The sequence below is a fragment of the Ceratotherium simum genome, chromosome 2 (genome assembly GCF_057802395.1).
Source record: "Ceratotherium simum simum isolate JZ-2026a chromosome 2, ASM5780239v1, whole genome shotgun sequence".
Taxonomy (NCBI): Eukaryota; Metazoa; Chordata; class Mammalia; order Perissodactyla; family Rhinocerotidae; genus Ceratotherium; species Ceratotherium simum.
Genome location: NC_141901.1, coordinates 88405836 through 88425233, shown reverse-complemented (window position 1 = coordinate 88425233; position 19398 = coordinate 88405836). Strand labels below are relative to the sequence as shown.

General features: G+C 36.7%; 1 long non-coding RNA gene across 1 annotated transcript; it reads right to left on the bottom strand.

Moving 5' to 3' along the window:
• Positions 1–4877: 4877 nt before the first annotated feature.
• Positions 4878–14538, bottom strand: LOC147918090 (uncharacterized). The gene is made up of 3 exons (XR_015549166.1): positions 14409–14538; positions 9713–9790; positions 4878–5291 (listed from the first exon to the last, which is right to left on the bottom strand). It is a non-coding gene; the product is annotated as an uncharacterized LOC147918090 (long non-coding RNA).
• Between the last annotated feature and the right edge of the window lie 4860 nt (positions 14539–19398).

Genomic DNA, 19398 nt, shown 5'->3' with positions numbered 1-19398 from the left:
TCTTGAACATGTCTTTTTGATAATCGATATCTTAAAATTTAAATTTATATGTAATTTTGCTGTGATACATGGGGAGATATTACTGTAATGCATATATACCGTAAATTTTTTACATAGAAAATTATATTCTCCCTTGTCTGCATTATTTCTTCACTTGTGTCATCACTCTTTTCTGTCAAGAAGGCAAAAATCACTTAGACTGAAGTACTTACTGGCTATTTTGTCTTCAATACAGAAAAAATGTGTTTGTCCTCACCAAATAATTACTCTGAATAGACTTGCTTCTATTTTCTAAACAAATGCATATATTTATGTCTTTAAATGCCTTAGAATTATACTCCCAATAGATACACTTGAAATATTGAAACTATGAGCAAATTTTAATGCCACAAAATATATGCAACGACAAAAAAGACAATGATTCAAAGAGAGCCACTTGATATCATTTTTAAAGTGTTATATTCCAAAAGTTCTTCCTTGTGAAAACTGCAAAATAAAACTACATAGATTCTGAGGGCGGGGGAGAGTCAACTGGCAAACATCTTCTAGTCTTAATGAAGAAGATTTAAGATAACTTCTATGTCTGCAAACAACATTTCTTCATGACTGTATCAGAAATTTATAAGAGATAATCTATTACCATGATAAAGATGTGTCTAAAGAAAGTGGTCGTATGTTTTTGTCTAAATAATACAACTTTATGAAATTGCATGAGAACTGAGGTACAAAACAACTAAGCTCCTAGAAGTTCCAAAAAAACTTTTGTCAATTAATTTTTTCATTTTGTTAATCTATTTTTTTTAAAAAGGAGCAAGATATTACTCTTTTATAGAATACTAGCCTAAGGTACACAATGATTTGAGATGCTAAGAATACCAGTTGTCTGCCCTATTGTGCTTTTATGACCCTTAGGGCATACAGGTTAAGCTGTGATTACCAAATTGGGGAAGACTCTCTTGGGGACTGTTAGAAGAAATACAGTTCCCAGTATTCATCCAGGAGATTTTGGTCTAATAGTTCTGGGATGGGATCTGGGAACCTATTTTAACAAGAACTCCAAGTACTTTGGTATAAGAGATCTACTGACCCGCATGAAGGATTTATAGGGTAGTTGAAAAAGGATGAAATTCAAAATAAGTTGACATGGGAAATGAGCCTTCATTCTGTTATCTGCTGCTTACATTTGTATAGGGATGGCACTGTGCCCATACAAGCCTCATCTGTAATATGAGTATATTTTGAGAATCAAATGAAACAATGATAATACAAAGGCACAGTAAGTAGAAAAGTATGATATAAATAATAATTCTGATTGAGTATCTTCCCAGCGTACTGTAGGTTAAAATTAGTGAATATGTTGACTGAGGAGATATTAAGTTATATACGTCAGCAAAACTGTTGAAAGCTTCATTTATTTACTGATCTCCTATTCAAGGGGCATTGTGTGGTAATTAAAATCTCATACGCTGGTGTCAAAAACACTAGGTCATATCCTAGCTCTGCCACATCCTATTCTGTACTATTGGAAGTATTAGTTAATCCCTCTAAGCTTTGTTTTCTGATCTATAAATTAAGATGCTGATAATATCTTACCCTATAAGGTTATTGTGAAGATAAATTAAAGTAACACACATAAAATACATATTATATTTTCTGAAATATATGATAAGTAAACTATTGTTAATATTGTTATTTTATTATGTATCAAGTACTGTGATGGTTGCTGGTAAGCAGAAAACACTTATTTTCCTGGACCTACAATCAAAAACACTTAAAAAGTTCCAGTCAAATACACTTATAGAGTTACAACTTCGATAGGAAAGCTACAGAGAGCTATGAGATTTCAAAAAAGGGATACCTGACCTAGTTCAAGACCTGCAGGAGGTAGGCAAGTGGGGCTTTTCTTAGCTTCTGAAATTTTAAAAAGGATGAGAAGGAGGTACCCACATGAAGGAGGCAGGTGGGTCAAAGGAGAGCTGCTAGTAAGAGAAAACAGTAGATCCGACCTTGGGCCGTGAGAGCAGTAGCAACTGGTGACTGTGCAGGGCAAAAGGAAAGTCATATGACCAGTTGCAGAAACAAAACGGAAATTGATGCAACGTAAAACTGTAGTGGTCAGCAGAGGAAACGGCATGCAAGCTCCTGAGGCCCTCGGGGTAGTGTGCAATAATATTTTAATAATGAAAGGAAGATATACAAAGAGGTGCCTTGATCAGATTAGGATTATAATACATTAAATATGGAGAACAGATATGGGAAGTAGCACTAAAAGAGGAGGACCCAACAGGTCTAAATCAGTATATGTCAAAAAACATACCTATGAAACAAAAATTAAATAAAATTATTGGAATAAAAATGAGAAATAGACAATCTGTAAACATAATAGGAGACTCGCGTATACCTCTCTCATAAGCAGATGAAAAAATTAGGAGCATACAGAAAATCTGAAAAAGCAACTATAAAACTTGCTCCAATTGATATATAAAGAAAAACACACTGAAAATGAAAGAATATGTATATTATTTCAAGTATATGTGAAAGATTAACAAAATTTACCATATGCAAGGTAATTAAGAAAGCCTTAATAAAGTTCAAAAGATTCTCTGATTATGTGGTGCTAAACCACAAGTCCATAACAAAAAGGTAACTAGAAAGTCCTTAACTATTTTCAAATTAAACAATACAATTCTACATAATATGAGTCAAAGAAGTCATAAGGAAATCTAAAAATATTTTGATTAAAATATAATAATAAAATATGATATACAAAAGTTTGAGGTAAGCTTTGTTTATAAGAATATTTATAGCCTAAAATACACATATTTGAAAAGAAAGCTTAAAATCAGTTATCTAAGTAGCCATCTTAAGAATCTAGAAAAAAACAGTAAATTGAAGCCAAATAAAATAGAATAAAGGAAATAAAAGAAAAACATTAGAAATTAATAAAATAAATAAATTATAAAAGAGATCAGTCAAAAGTTGGTTGACCGAAGAAAAATAAATCACAGATGCACAGAAAGGCAAATCAAGAGAAGAGAGAAGAAACAAGTTATTAATTTAATAATTAAAAAGTATATCACTATAGACCCTAGAGATTTAAAAACAGAATAGGATATTATACACAGTTTTATACTTGTGAATAATAATAATAAAATATGTGAATAAAATGGACACATTCCTTAAAAAACACAACTCATACAACTGAAATAAGAAATCCAAAAAACATGAATATTCATATATTTATTCATTATATATCTATATATATAGATGGGTACTTTTCTTTATGTAAATAGAGAGAGAAAAAAAGAAAGGAAGGAAGAAAGAAAAGTGCTAAGAACCCCATGACTGAGCAAGATCATGACAGTTACAGGAAGCTAAAGCTGCCCTCTTTTTGTCTTTGAGTATATGTCCAATAGTAATCCAGACCAAGTAGATCCAGTAATAAGAGGACGTGCTGTCTTTTAAAGACAGTTCTTAAGTAAATTTATTAAGTCAATTGATAGGTTTACTTCATTGTTGTGACAGTCAGAGTCCATCCAGGAAAATAACTCAAGGTCTTTCAAGTGCAGAATCTAATACAAGAAATTGGTTACACAAGTGTTAGAAAAACTGAGAAGCAGATCAAAGACAGCAAGACAACACACAGATTAGCAATATCAGGAAATAGCTACCAGTCTTAGGGTCCAAAAAGCAATGGAAAGAGATGGTATTATGAGAGCCCAGAGCCAGGCTGTCTAGCCAGTGTTAGAGGCATGCAGGAGACAAGGCTGCTGCCTAAATAAGCAGAGAGTGGAGGAAATCAGTATCTGGTTTCTCCCCTCATCACACCCCCTAGTCTTCTGCCACTGCTTCCCTGGAAACAAAAGGGAAATGAGACTGGTAAATGTCGGGTTTTGTAATCTAAAGGAAAGCAGCAGAAGAGTGGAGCACGGCTCTGAGAGCAAACGGGGAGCTGACCAGCATAGTAGTCTAATTAGACTCTAATGATTAAGATCTAAAGCAACACGTGCGGGCAAGTTTGAAAGCTAGCTTGCTCTAATTATATATACCTACTAGTGGTAGGTTTCTGGCTAGAAGGGAACAAGGAATACTTCCTTAAAACCATCAATGAATGGATGGAGAGATAATATAACAACAGCACACGTTTTAGGTTTCCACTCTGGCTCTGCTACTTCCAAACTATAGGCCTTCTCCAAGACTTAAATTTTTAATCTCTAAAATGTGGATAGTAATATTTGCCTTACGGAACAGGCACAAATAAAAAAGAGATAATGAATAAAACAGATTATCACAATGCCTCGACTAATATCACAAAATACTGGTGGCTTATAATATTGGATATTGGAAAAAATAACAAAAATGGTAGCTTAAAAATAGCTTTATAAACATCTTGCTTTAATCTCTTTTTTCTATATTTAACAGTATAATTTTATTACCATAATTCATTAAATCTAGATGCCATCTAATGTAAGATATATCATTATTTCATGTACCTCTAAAAAAGAAAAACACTTAACTATGACACAATATTTCATTATTCTTTCTCACTGAATTGCATGTGACTAGAGGTTAAGCAGCCTCTATTTAAAGTCAGCAGGAAGTTTCTGACACAGTGATATATGATGCCATATCAACATAATCCTGTACAGTGCATGAATGGACCCTCTTGCTGCTTTGAAATTCATCTGTTCCATGGGCTTGTCAATTTCCCCTGCCTTCAATTGCTTTGCTTAATATATGGTAAACAATCATTTTGCATGTATGTCACTAACAAAATGTAACACAGCCTCATCTATTTACAAATCAAATAAAACTAAAAAGCTAACTAAAAAGCTTCTGCACAGCAAAGAAAACCATCAACAAAATGAAAAGGCAACCTATGGAATGGGAGAAAATATTTTCAAATCATATATATGATAAAGGGTTAAAATCCAAAATATATAAACTTAATAGGAAAAGAAATCTGATTAAAAAATGGGCAGAGGCACTGAATAGAGATTTTTCCAAGAAAGACATACAAATGGCCAACAGGTACATAAAAAGGTGTTCAACATCATTAATCATTAGGGAAATGAAAATCAAAATCACAGTGAGATATCATCTCACACCTATTATCAAAAAGAGAGGAAATTACAAGTGTTGGTGAGGATGTGGCGAAAAGAGAACCCGTGTGCATAGTTGGTGGGAATTTAAATTGGTGCAGCCGCTATGGAAAACAGTATGGAGGCTCCTCAAAAAATTAAAAAACAGAATTACCATATGATCCAGGAATTCAACTTCTGGGTATTTATCTGTAAGAAACAAAATCGTTATCTTGAAAAGATATCTGTAACCCCATGTTCATGGCAGCATTACTGCATTAGTTACAATAGCCAAGACAGTGAAACAACCTAAGTTTCCATTAATGGATAAAGAAAATGTGATTTTATATATATACATATGTATATATATATACACACACACATATGTACATATACACACACACACACACAGTGCAATACTATTCAGCCATAAAAAATGATATCCTGCCATTTGTGATAACATGGATAGACCTTGAGGGCATTATGCTAAGTGAAACTAGTCAGACAGAGAAAGACAAATACTGTATGATCTCGTTTACATGTGGAATCTAAAACAAAACCAAACAACAACAACAACAAAAAGTGCACTTATAGATACAGAGAATAGATTGGTGATTGCCAAAGGCAGGGGTTGGGGAGTAGGCAAAATGGATGAAGGGGGTCAAAAGATACAAACTTCCAGTTATAAGATAAATAAGTCCTGTAGCTGTAATGCACAGCATAGTACTATAGTTAACAATATTGTATTGTATATTTAAAATTTGTTAAGAGAGTAGATCTTAAAAGCTCTCATCACAAGAAAAAAAAATTGTAACTATGTGTGGTGATGAATGCTGACTAAACTTGTGGTAATCATATGGCAATACTTACATCTATCAAATCATTATGCTGTACAACTAAAAGTAATACAATGTTATATGTCAATTATAACTCAATAAAAAAAGAAAAGAAAAGAAAAAATAAAAGGAGGTGCCTTGGGACAAAAAAGATTCTTCTTTCTTGAGTATTGTAAAGCATTTGTGTGTTGCTTTACAAGAACATCTAGAATTGTGTTTATTTCTCTAAAGTCACGTATTTTTTTTGATCATATCAAATTAATGTCACATTGCACTCTTCCTGGAGCTTTCAGTACATGAAATAACTTTATGTTAAAAATACTGAGTCATAGCGTAAACTTCTCAAAGTTATTTGAAATGTCAACTAAACTCCAACAAGTTGTTGTTAAAAATGTACAAACTCAACTTATGTAATGAGTGTATGAACAAATATGATCAAGTTAACACACCATGTCACAGCTGTTGTCTGGTTAACAGCAGTTGTAAAATAACAGAGATTGTAAGATGCATTCCAACTTCAAACGTGATTCTCAGAGTCTGTAAAACATGATCATGTTTTTTCCGGTCCCAAGTCAAATTACAGGGAAGTGAAAAGGACAGAAATTTAAGAAAAGCAGTCAAGTACAGAATTTACCATAGGAAAAGTCAATTTTTAATACATAGAAGATAATAGTATCTATTTAAGAGTTTATCAAAACCCAGAATATATTTTCAATATTTAACTAACTTTTGGATGTTTAATTTATACCTCGCCAGAGAAATATAATGTCTCTTCTTGTTTAAAAAAAATTATAAGCATAAATTTTATAGGTTTTTTTCCCTAAACTCAGCCATTCATTTTTGTCAAAAGTCTGGTTGAAAAACTATATTTTACAGCATAGCTGGGATGAATAATTGTTAAAACATTTTATTTTAAGGGAATCATCCATGTCGTTATAAACTAAAGAAAAGGAAACACGACATATGATCACTATTTGCTCTGGAGTAGTGAACAGGAATGAAGATTCTAAAATTGAACCTAAGGTGGGTGTAGAAAAAAAAATATCATTATCAAGACAAAGAATATCTAAGATGTGTGGAGGAATGCGATGACTCACGGAATTAGTAATATGTTGCTAACGACACCGAATATAGCATCGAATTACATTTTTTATACCCTTTATTGGCCTAGTTAAACCATTCAACACCCCTGAGAGATGAATCAATGCAGTTATCCCTAGCTTATACAGGAAGAAAAGATTCAATAATTAGCTATTTTCAGGGGACCACAGATAGAGAATGGCAGAGATAAAATTAACAAAGAAGCTTGTGGCTTCTATCGGAGTTTGGTTCATTCTGACTCCAGGGTGACATTAACCAGAAGTTGTTACAGCTCCACTGTAGCCAGTTGTAGCCACAGTCTGACAGACAGCAATGGGGGAAGATATATTAAATCAACCTGAAGCAAAGAGTGAACATTTGGGCTGTGAGTCACAAAGCAAAGTAAAACCTCAGTGGGGGTTCCAGAGGGAAGGAACGTTAGCAGAGGCCTCGACCTTTGATGTGGATTATTGTATCTAAAGCCAGAAGCAAACTATCAGGAAACTATAGCATCTGGGAGCATAAGAACCTAATGAAGATGAAGATTTAATTCTTTCTGAATTTCCAGATGTAGCTAAGAAGCTATTAACTTTCTAATCACTAAGAAGCCAGGACTGAATAGGACTAATAAGGAAGCTTTTATAGAATACTGTTCTTACTCCTATTGGGATTGATTGGACCACAGGGAAAATAGACATTTCCTCTCTTTAGAATATATTAAAATATCTGGACCTGAATCCCCTCCCTTTTCCAAAATCTCCCTCAGTTTGCTCCATTCTGTCCACTTCTAACCTTCTCCAGTCATAGAGTAGATCACACATAAATTAGAGGTAGACCACTAATGGATTAATGCATAAAATATATATGTTTATTTAACAGAGAACCATTTGCATCTCAATTAATTATATGGTGATTACTAAAGCAGTCCACTGTAATCAAAGCCTTGTGAGGAAACAAAAGTGAACACAGATAAGGTATGCATCTCTGGAGGACCATACAGACTAGTGGAGAAATTGCACCTATAAATATCTGATCATAATAAAAGTAGAATAGAGTAAGTGCTAAGTTGAAGTTGAAATACTGTCTGTAGCAATCAGAGAGGGAATGATTAATTGCAACTGGAGAGATCAGCATCAATGACTTTCTAACGAGATAATATTTAAGTCTCTTTTGAAAGATTTCAATAAATAATATAGGGATGATAATTTCAAACTGAGAAATTGCATGAGCAAAGTCAAAAAATCTTGGAAAGTGCATGTTATTTTTGGAAAACTGAGAGGAGTAAGTTTTCCAAACAGAATATAGGTTACGAGGAAAGATAATATGCATCAATTTGTTTGAGCTTCTGATGTGCTGGTTGGTTACTTGCAATGGATTTTGTGTTATATATTCTGCTTACTTGTCTTTAAATGTAGATTGTGGTTGAGTTTACTTGTCATTTGCCAAAAATCTACCCTCTCGTGGCAATTTTTTTTTCTAACGATGGTCACAATATATTCCATTCCACATTCTCTTCTACAATGTGACATTGCCACATCTCAAACAAGTGGTAGAGTCTTATTCCTTCCCACTGACTCTGTGCTGTCCCCAGGAATGGCTTGTAACCAACAGAAAGTGGTAGAAGTGATGCCACATGGCTTCTAACGCTATGTCAGAAAAGGCCATGTAGCTTCTACCTGGTTCTCTTAGAACAATCACTCTCAGAATACTCCCTCCCAGAACCCAGCAGATATGCTGTCAGAAGCCCAAGTGATATGGGCAGGCCACACGTAGGTACTCCAGTTGACAGTGTCCTGTGATCCCAGCCTGAGTCATCCTAGCCCAGATACCAGACAAGCGACTGAAAAAGCCATGTTAGAAATAGATCCTCTAGCCTCACCCAGAGCAAACATCAGCCTCCATCTCAAGTCACCCCCAGACATTTGTGTCTACCCTGCTGAAGTCCCAGACATTGTGGAACAGAGGACAAATTTTCCTGCTGTAACTTTTTTACTTTAAAGACATATAGATTCTGTGAGCATAATAAAATGATGTTTTACGCCACAAAGTTTGGAGTGATTTATTGTGAAGCAATAATAACTGGAATATTCTTCCTTCCGGAGTAAGAAAGTTACAGCTGGGACATGGTTATTCAGTTAGGCTCTACATTTCACAGCCTCCCTTGCAACTTAATGGGCTTGTGGGATTATGTTCTAGACAATGAAATATGAACAGAAATGATGTGTGCACTTCTAGGTCTGTCCCACAGCATCCTGCAATAAGCTGCTACATACCCATGGACAGTGCTGTGACCCAACTTAAACCATCAAATAAGAATAATGCCCTTTGAGAACACAAAGATATAAGACAGTAGGAACCTGTGACTTTGAATGGTACTCTACTGAGACTATTACAGGAATGAAATAAATATTTATTATCTGGAGAGCTCTTTGTTATAGCAGCCTAAACTTACACTAACTGTGACATGCAATAAAGTATTCCTTCATTTTCTCTTCTAAAATAGTCAGAGACTGAAAAACAATGCAAGCTATAACATAGAATTGTGGTTTCAGCCAGCTTGTTTTGGACACAGTTTCTCACTATTATATGGAAAGATGATAATGGGCACAAAGGGATTGGAGAGTTTAAATTTATCTACTCTCTCAAGGAAAGCCTTGATCTGACCTTAAACAACGTTGAAAACAGGTGCAGTAAAAAGATGGGGCAAGGACTTACTTTTTCCAGTGGTATTAAGAACTTGCTACCCACTTTTGATGTCAAGATAATGAAGATGATTCTCTTCACTTTCTCCACCTAAGAGAAAGACAAACAGAAGCAAAAACTCTATTTTAATTTTAAAAAGATGCATTTATAAATCTGAAAAACTATATATAAAGGCTGAAAAAGAGGATTATTTCATAGCTAACAAATGAAAGGAAAGTCAAGCCTATGTAGAATTGGCCTTGTAGTGCAGGTGGTGTGGAAAGGATTGGCTTCAACAAGAAGCATCAAGATCATGAAAGGCTTTGGGAATTGGAAGAAACAGGATCACAGAAAGGGGGATAAGATGAGGATAGGAAACAGGAAGAAAATTTGGAAATTTGTTTTAGGAAAATTAAACCCCTTGGTCTCCACCTTATCCTCTAGAAATTAGGAGACTACTTAACCCTAAAGCATACCAGAGACATTAAACCAGGGACTCTCTAGACCCCAGCATCTAAAGCATCAGCTCCCCTTCCCACCATCTGCAGTATGCTATCCACCAGGTCTTCTATAATCTCCAGGTAGACTATTGGTATATAACCCTCAGGTAGAATATTAGGGTTTTTCTCTAGAAAAACTGAATTCCCAGAGCAAAGACATTATATATATATATCCTTAAATGTGTGTGTGTATGTGTTTATATATATAATATATATCAGTCAATGATGGACCACATATACGAAGGTGGTAACATAAGATTAGTACCATACAACCTAGATGTGTGGTAGGCTATACCACCTAGATTTGTGTAAGTACACTCTATGATGTTTGCACGATGATGAAATCGTCTAATGATGCATTTCTCAGAATGTATCCTCATTGTTAAGCGACGCATGACTGTACACATTTAAGGATTTCTATTCAAAATCCAAGTCGCTATCTTAGATATAGTGACTTCTACCGAGCCACCACCCTCACCATATACAGAGATTCCAATGAGCATTTTACTGTGTCATTCTTAAGTGTGAAAGAATGAAACCAAAGGTTACAACGTATCTTATGTTTATGTTTGAAGAAGTCTAGGCAACATAAAAGAAAGAGGCCAAAATATGACAAAAGGACTCAAAGGAAACAAAAAATGTAAAACATTATTAAATTATTATTTATTCTCATATATTGAAGATAATATATCCATAACAAGAGAATGCTATAAAGAAGAAACAGAAAAGAAAGCTTTTGAAAATTAAAAACATAATAGCCAATTTTTGACTGAAAATATAACTAGAAAACTGAATACAACAGAAGACAAAAAGATGGACAACGGAGAGGAAAAAAAAAAATAGAGAAAAGGTCAATCCAGGAGATTCAACATCTGACTAACATGAGCTTCAGTGTGAGATATCATGAAATACAATGGAGAGGAAATTTCCAAGAAAGAATACAAGAATATTTCCTAGAATGTTAAGATATGAGACTCCACATTGAAAGGGCCCATCAATGCCCAAAACGATAAATTTTAAAAGACCTAAAAGAAGGCAAACTATCATGAATTTCACAACACGAAAGAAAAGAGAAGAATCTATAACTTTCTAAGAGGGAAAAAAAAGTTATGTGTAAAGGATAGAGAATCACAATGACTTCCAAATTCCCAACAGAAATGTTGAAAACTAGAAAATTTACTTTCAAAATAGCATTATATAACTATGCAGAAGATCAATGAAATGAGAGTTTAGAATAAAGATAATTTTAGACCATTAAGGTTTAAAAATGTATTTTCCATGTAACCTTTATCAGGAAACTTCATCATCAACTAGAAGATGAGGAAGCAAACCAGGAAAGAAGAAATGGGATCAACTTAATAGAAAAATCCACAGATGAGAGATGAGAATTCCCAGCACTATAGCAGAGGGAAGTCTCAGAAAATAGTACGGCCAAAGAAAAAACTTTTCTCATGAGAGCAACAGACCAAAGACTCCAGGAGGAATGTCTCCATGGGAAAAAAGTAAACTGATAAATTATGTAACTATTTTGACTATACATTGGGAGATATTTCTTGGAACTGTGAATGAGTATGGGAAGTGTTGATCAGATGTTCTACGAAATCTAAGCAAATTAAAAAAAAAAAGAGAAGCAATTATTAAACCTTGAAAACAAAATTTTATGCTAAAACAAAATATAATCAGAGCATACACCTTGACTCAGTGGTGAACAACATGTGTGTAATTGTAGTGAACCACTGACTATGGCACTTAACAAAAACTGAGATACAAACAGATTAGGACAATGTGGAAAGAATGAGAGAATCTGAGAGAATTGGGGTTGAGGGGCACAAGAAAGTGGTTTCATTTTTTATTTTTGTTTTAAGCTTGTTAGGACAAGCTTCAAAAGAGAGAGGACAGGGGCAGAGAAGGTCTCAATTGAGCTGTGTTAGGCCAGCCAGCCCCCAACTGATGGAGCAGCTGACTCCAGACACCTGAGTCAGTCCAGCCAAGATCAGCCACGCCTGCTGTAGATCATGAGAACTGTGTCCCCCTGACTCTAGAGCTGAAATAAATAATAAATGGTTGTTTTAAGCCACCCAGTTTTGGGGTGGTTTGTTACATATAAAATAGTGAGAAATCCCCACAGAGATGATAAACACTTGATATAATATAGATAAAAAGACATTGCACCAAGAACTGAGTTCCCCAGGATGTTGCTGAAATAACCCCAAATTGCAGGTAAATGGAACTGAAAGAGGGAATGGGATATAGTGGGTTCAATGAAAAAAAAAAAACAAAACTAAAGAACAATGGGATGCGTCATAGTCAGTTCAGACTGCTATAACCAAACACCATAGACTGGATGGCTTAAACAACATTTATTTCTCACAGTTCTGGAGGGTGGGAAGTCCAAGACCAAGATGCTGGCAGGTTTGACGTCTGGTGAGAACCATCTGCCTGGTTTGCAGATGGCTGTCTTCTTGCTATATTCTCACATAGTAGAGCTAGAGAGGTGTCTGGTGTCTTCCTGTTCTTCTGAGGGCACTAATCTCACTGTGGGGGCTGCACCCTCTTGATCTCAACCAACCCTAATTATCTCTCAAAGGCTCCATTTCCAAATATCATCACACTGGGGATTAGGGCTTAAAAATATGAATCTGGGAGGACAGAAACATTTAGTCAATTGCTGAAGGGTGGTGTTGGTCTCAAGATTTCAGTGTGGCTAACACCTATATCTGCCTTCAACATAGAGCTCAGTGAGCAGCCAATGAAATAACTACCAGAGTAGTCATTGAATCACACAAGGTGGTGGAGTATAAGATTGCACAATGGCTTTTGAGGTCAATTTTGTCTAATAATTCTACCTTTAAAATGTATCCAGCTGATGTACACACACATATTCACAAGTATATCTCTACAAAAATGTTCCCAGAAACATTATTAGTAATAGCAAAAAAAAAAAAGAAAGAAAGAAAGAAAAGGAAAAGGAAAAGGAAATGTCTGCAATTAAAAATGTGTGAAGAGGGGCCAGCCCAGTAGCGTGCGCTTTGCTTTGGAGGCCTGGGGTTCGCAGATTCGGATTGCACTGCTTATCAAGCCATGCTGTGGGAGGTGTTCCACATATAAAGTAGAGGAAGATGGGCATAGATGTTAGCCCAGGGCCAATCTTCCTCAGCAAAAAAGAGGAGGATTGACAACGGATGTTAGCTCAGGGTTAATTTTCCTCACCAAGAAAAAGAAAAAAAGAAAAACTTTAAAAGAAAAAGAAAAAATATGTTAAGAAAGATGTGCATGAGAGAAAAGGATGACCATGATATTCTGAGTTTAAAGAAGCAAGACACAAAATTGATAATATGCAGAATAGATTGTATTCTGTAATAATGTAATTCAATTAAAAATAACTTTAAATTTTACGTGCATAATATTTCTCAACTTCCTGAAGGGACGAATTTCAAGAAGCATTGTTGATTTAATAATAATTGAGAAGAGAAGCAAAAAAACACCCCAAAAACAAAGAAAATATCACATTAGAGTTAAAAAAATATTTCACTAATTGAAATAGTAGCAATCTAACTATACAGTTAGGCATCATTTTTTTTTTCAGTATCATGACAAGGTTGAATCTTTGAATCTAATCCAGGTTCCGTCGATTCCTCTGAATCACCTTGGGCCATTAGAAATTATACATGGAGGCATGTAAAGTTTTCATAACCTCTGTTCAAAAAATTAACTTTTTTTTTGAGAGGGAGTCAAGATGGCGGCGTAGGCAGACTCTGAACTCACCTCCTCCCGTGGACACAGCCAATTTACAACTACTCGTGGAAAAATTACCCCTGAGACAGAACTGAAAACTGGATGAGAGGAACTCCTGCAACAACGGACAATCCTAACTGGGGTAGAAGAGGCAGAGACTCCCTTCCGGAGAGGAAAAACGCCGCCTTCACAAGCCGCCAGCGTCACGGCCGCCGGGAGGAGCTCACAGGTACGCAGCCTCCCTGGAGGCGCGGGGTCCTGAGCCGGGGAGCCCCCGCTGTGGGCATTTTGTGGACCCAGCACAATCGACACCAGTGGCATAATATCTGACTTTGCTGCTACTAAAGCATTGGGTAGCACCCCCAGAAAACCCGGTTCACAAAGAAACTAAAACTGGCTCTTAAAGGGCCCGCGCACAAACTCACCCGTTCCAGAAAGCATCCTAAAATCACCAGAAAGAAAGGTGCACAGTGCTTCGGTGACAAGAGACTCACCTAATAGGCCCTGAGTGCATCTCGGTGAGGGGTGAGACCTCTCCAGGGACTGGGACATTGGCGGCGGCCATTGCTGTGGCCTGGTGTGAGCGTGCTGACACAGACGCCATTGGAGTTCTCCCTGAGACCTGCTAGCCCAGGGTCTGCTCCACCCGCTAGAGCACCGATTTAATCCAGCTCAGCCAGGGCAGGCAGCCCACCCTAGAGACTGGCCCCACCCAACAACAAGCCCTCAGGCAACGTGTGGGCCTGCATAGATTGGTGACTGGATGCTCTGCAGCCTGGCAACTGAGCTGACTTGAGCAGGGCAGGGTGTGCACAAGGAGCGGGTGGAGAGTGTGGGGTGGTGGCGGAGTGTGTGGGGTTCCCGCCGTGGAGAGACTGGGTCCACTTGGGGAGGTCGGGGCGCTCACACGGGGCAGGACTGTGTTGACTGTGTGTGTGGACCTGTGGGCAACAGGGCTTGTCAGCTGCAGAAGACTTGTGCTTCTCAAAGACCCACATAGGAGGTTTGCCCCACCTTCCAAAGCCTGAAACAATTGGGTGCTCCTGTGCCTGAGGCCAGCCCCACCCAGCTGCAATCCTCAGAGAGCTGACAAGAGACCTAATAGGCTAGAGGTTTACAGCAATTCTAAGGCCCTGAGCCTAACAACCTGCCACACTGGGGGCCTACTCACTTAAAAGAAATACTGCAACACAAATGTGGTATTAGAACTTACAGCCAACTGTGCTGGGGCTCCCCACACCTGAGAAAGAGACTGAAGGGCCCACAACAACTACAAGCAGCTGAGCATTACAACAGCTGGCCAGGAGCATAACTCAGCCTCCCTGGGCGCCTATAGGGAGAGCTAACAGGCCACAATAGAAGGACACACGTAGCCCACATAGGGGTCACCCCTGGAACATTGAGAACTGAGGGAAGCATACTGGAAGCCTCCTAAGGCATCACTTACATAAGGTCACCTATCCAAGAGCAGGAGACGTAGCTGACCTACCTAATACGTAGACACAAGCACAGGGAAAGAGGCAAAATGAGGAGGCAAAAGAATACATTCCAAGTAAGGGAACAGGACAAAACCCCAGAAAAGGAACTAAGTGAAACAGAAATGAGCAACCTACCTGACAGAGAGTTCAAACTAAGAGTGTTAAGGATGCTCACTGATCTGGGGAGAAGAATAGATGAACTCAGTGAGAATGTCAACAAAGAAATGGAAGATATAAAAAAGAACCAATCAGAAATGAAGAATACAATACTGGAAATGAAAAATTCATTAGAGGGACTCAAAAGCAGAGTAGAGGATACAGAAGAACGGATCTGTGAGCTAGAAGAAAGACTAGAAGAAATTACCCAAGGTGAACAGGTAAAAGAGAAAAGAACTCAAAAGAGTGAGGACAGTCTAAGGGACCTCTGGGACAACATCAAGCGCACTAACATCCGTGTTATAGGTGTCCCGGAAGGAGAAGAGCGAGACAAGGGGGCAGAGAATTTATTTCAAGAAATAATAGATGAAAACTTCCCTAACCTAAGGAAGGAAACAGACATCCAGGTACAGGAGGCACAGAGAGCCCCAAACAAGATAAACCCAAAGAGGCCCACACCAAGACACATCATAATCAAAATGTCCAGAATTAAAGATAAAGAGAGAATCCTAAAAGCCACAAGAGAATGTCAAGTTACATACAAAGGAAACCCCATAAGGCTATCAGCTGACTTCTCAGCAGAAACCTTACAGGCTAGAAGAGAATGGCACGATATATTTAAAGTGCTAAAAGGAAAAAACTTACAGCCAAGAATACTCTACCCAGCAAGGTTATCATTCAAAATGGAAGGAGAGATCAAAATTTTCCCAGATAAGCAAAAATTAAAGGAGTTTGTCACCAAGAAACCAGTGTTACAAGAAATGTTAAAGGGACTGATTTAAGGGGAAAAGAGAAGACCACAAATAGGAAAAATTATCTATTTCCACGATTAGAACGTAATGGACACAAATGCACAAAAAGAGGTTAGATATGATATCAAAAACATAAAAGGAGGGAGGAGGGTAGTTAAAGAGTACAGCTTTCAGACAGAGGTCAAACTAAAGTGACCATCAATTCTGTATAGAAGAAGTAAGGAAAAGAGAAGGACTACTAAAACACTGAGGGAAAAAAAAAAAGTTAAAAATGGCAGTAAGTACATACTTATCAATAGCTACTTTAAACGTCAATGGACTAAATGCTCCAATTAAAAGGCATAGGGTGGCTGACTGGATAAAAACAAGACCCATATATATGCTGCATACAAGAGACACACTTCAGACCTAAAGACACTCACAAACTGAAAGTGAAGGGATGGAAAAAGATACTCCACGCAAATGGCAATGAAAAGAAAGCTGGGGTAGCAGTACTCATATCAGACAAAATAGACTTTAAAACAAAAACTGTAAAAAGAGACAAAGAAGGGCATTACATAACGATCAAGGGAACAATCCAACAAGAGGATATAACACTTGTAAATATCTACGCACCCAATGTAGGTGCACCTAAATATATAAAGCAATTATTAACAGACATAAAAACAGAAATAGACTGTAACACAATAATAGTAGGGGACTTTAACACTCCACTTACACCAATGGATAGATCATCCAAACAGAAGATCAATAAGGAAACATTGGCCTTAAACGACACACTAGAACAGATGGACCTAGTAGATATATACAGAGCATTCCATCCAAAAACCGAAGAATACACGTTCTTTTCAAATGCACATGGAACATTCTCCAGGATTGATCACATATTAGGCCACAAAACAGGTCTCCATAAATTTAAGAAGATTGAAATAATACCAAGCATCTTTTCTGACCACAACGGTATGAAACTAGAAATCAACTATAGGAAGAAAATCAGAAAAGCCACAAATACATGGAGATTAAACAAAATGCTACTGAACAACGACTGGGTTAACAAAGAAATCAAAGAAGAAATCAAAAAAATACCTGGAGACAAATGAAAATGAAAATACGTCATGCCAGAATTTATGGGATACAGCAAAAGCGGTTCTGAGAGGGAAGTTTCTAGCGATACAGGCCTATCTCAACAAACAAGAAAAATCTCAAATAAACAATCTAACAATGCACCTAAAGGAACTGGAAAAAGAAGAACAAACAAAGCCCAAAATCAGTAGAAGAAGGGAAATAATAAAAATCAGAGCAGAAATAAATGAAATAGAGACCAAAAAACAATAGAAAAAATTAATAAAACCAAGAGCTGGTTCTTTGAAAAGATCAACAAAATAGACAAACCTTTAGCTAGACTCACCAAGAAAAAAAGAGAGAAGGCACAAATAAGTAAAATCAGAAATGAAAGAGGAGAGGTTACAACAGACACCTCAGAAATACAAAAGATTATAAGAGAATACTATGAAAAGCTATATGCCAACAAATTCGACAATCTGGAAGAAATGGATAAATTCTTAGAATCATACAACCTTCCAAAACTGGATCAAGAAGAAGTAGAGAATTTGAATAGACCAATCACCAGTAAGGAGATCGAAACAGTAATCAAAAACCTCCCCAAAAATAAAAGTCCAGGACCAGACGGCTTCCCTGGTGAATTCTACCAAACATTCAAAGAAGACTTAATACCTATCCTTCTCAAACTCTTCCAACAAATGGAGGAGGGGGGGAAGCTCCCTAACTCATTCTACGAAGCTGATATTACCCTGATACCAAAACCAGACAAGGACAACACAAAAAAAGAAAATTACAGGCCGATATCACTGATGAACATTGATGCGAAAATCCTCAACAAAATACTAGCAAATCGCATACAACAATACGTTAAAAAGATTATACACCATGATCAAGTGGGATTTATTCCAGGGATGCAGGGATGGTTTAACATTCGCAAATCAATCAACGTAATACACCACATTAATAAAATGAAGAACAAAAATCACATGACCATCTCAATAGATGCAGAGAAGATCCAGCATCCATTTATGATAAAAACTCTGAATAAAATGGGTATAGAAGGAAAGTATCTCAACATAATAAAGACCATATATGAGAAACCCACAGCTAATATCATCCTCAATGGTGAAAAACTGAAAGCTATCCCTCTAAGAACAGGAACCAGACAAGGATGCCCACTGTCACCACTCCTATTTAACATAGTATTGGAAGTCCTAGCCAGAGCAATCAGGCAAGAGAAAGAAATAAAAGGGATCCAAATTGGAAAGGAAGAAGTGAAACTGTCACTATTTGCAGATGACATGATTTTATATATAGAAAACCCTAAAGAATCCACCAGAAAACTTTTAGAAGTAATAAACGAATATGGTCAAGTTGCAGGATACAAAATCAACATACAAAAATCAGTCGCATTTCTGTACACCAACAACGAAGTAGCAGAAAGAGAAATTAAGAATACCATCCCATTTACAATTGCAACAAAAAGAATAAAATACCTAGGAATAAACTTAACCAAAGAGGTGAAAGATCTGTACACCGAAAACTATAAAACATTTCTGAAAGAAATTGAAGAAGACACAAAGAAATGGAAAGATATTCCGTGCTCTTGGATTGGAAGAATTAACATAGTTAAGATGTCCATACTTCCTAAAGCCATCTATAGATTCAATGCAATCCCTATCAAAGTTCCAACAACATTTTTCACAGAAATAGAACAAAGAATCCTAAAATTTATATGGAACAGCAAAAGACCCCGAATAGCTAAAGGAATCCTGAGAAAAAAGAACAAAGCTGGAGGTATCACACTCCCTGATATCAAAATATACTACAAAGCTATAGTAACCAAAACAGCATGGTACTGGCACAAAAACAGACACACAGATCAATGGAATAGAATCGAAAGCCCAGAAATAAACCCACACATCTATGGACAGCTAATCTTTGACAAAGGAGCCAAGAACATAGATTGGGGAAAAGAAAGTCTCTTCAACAAATGGTGTTGGGAAAACTGGATAGCCATATGCAAAAAAATGAAA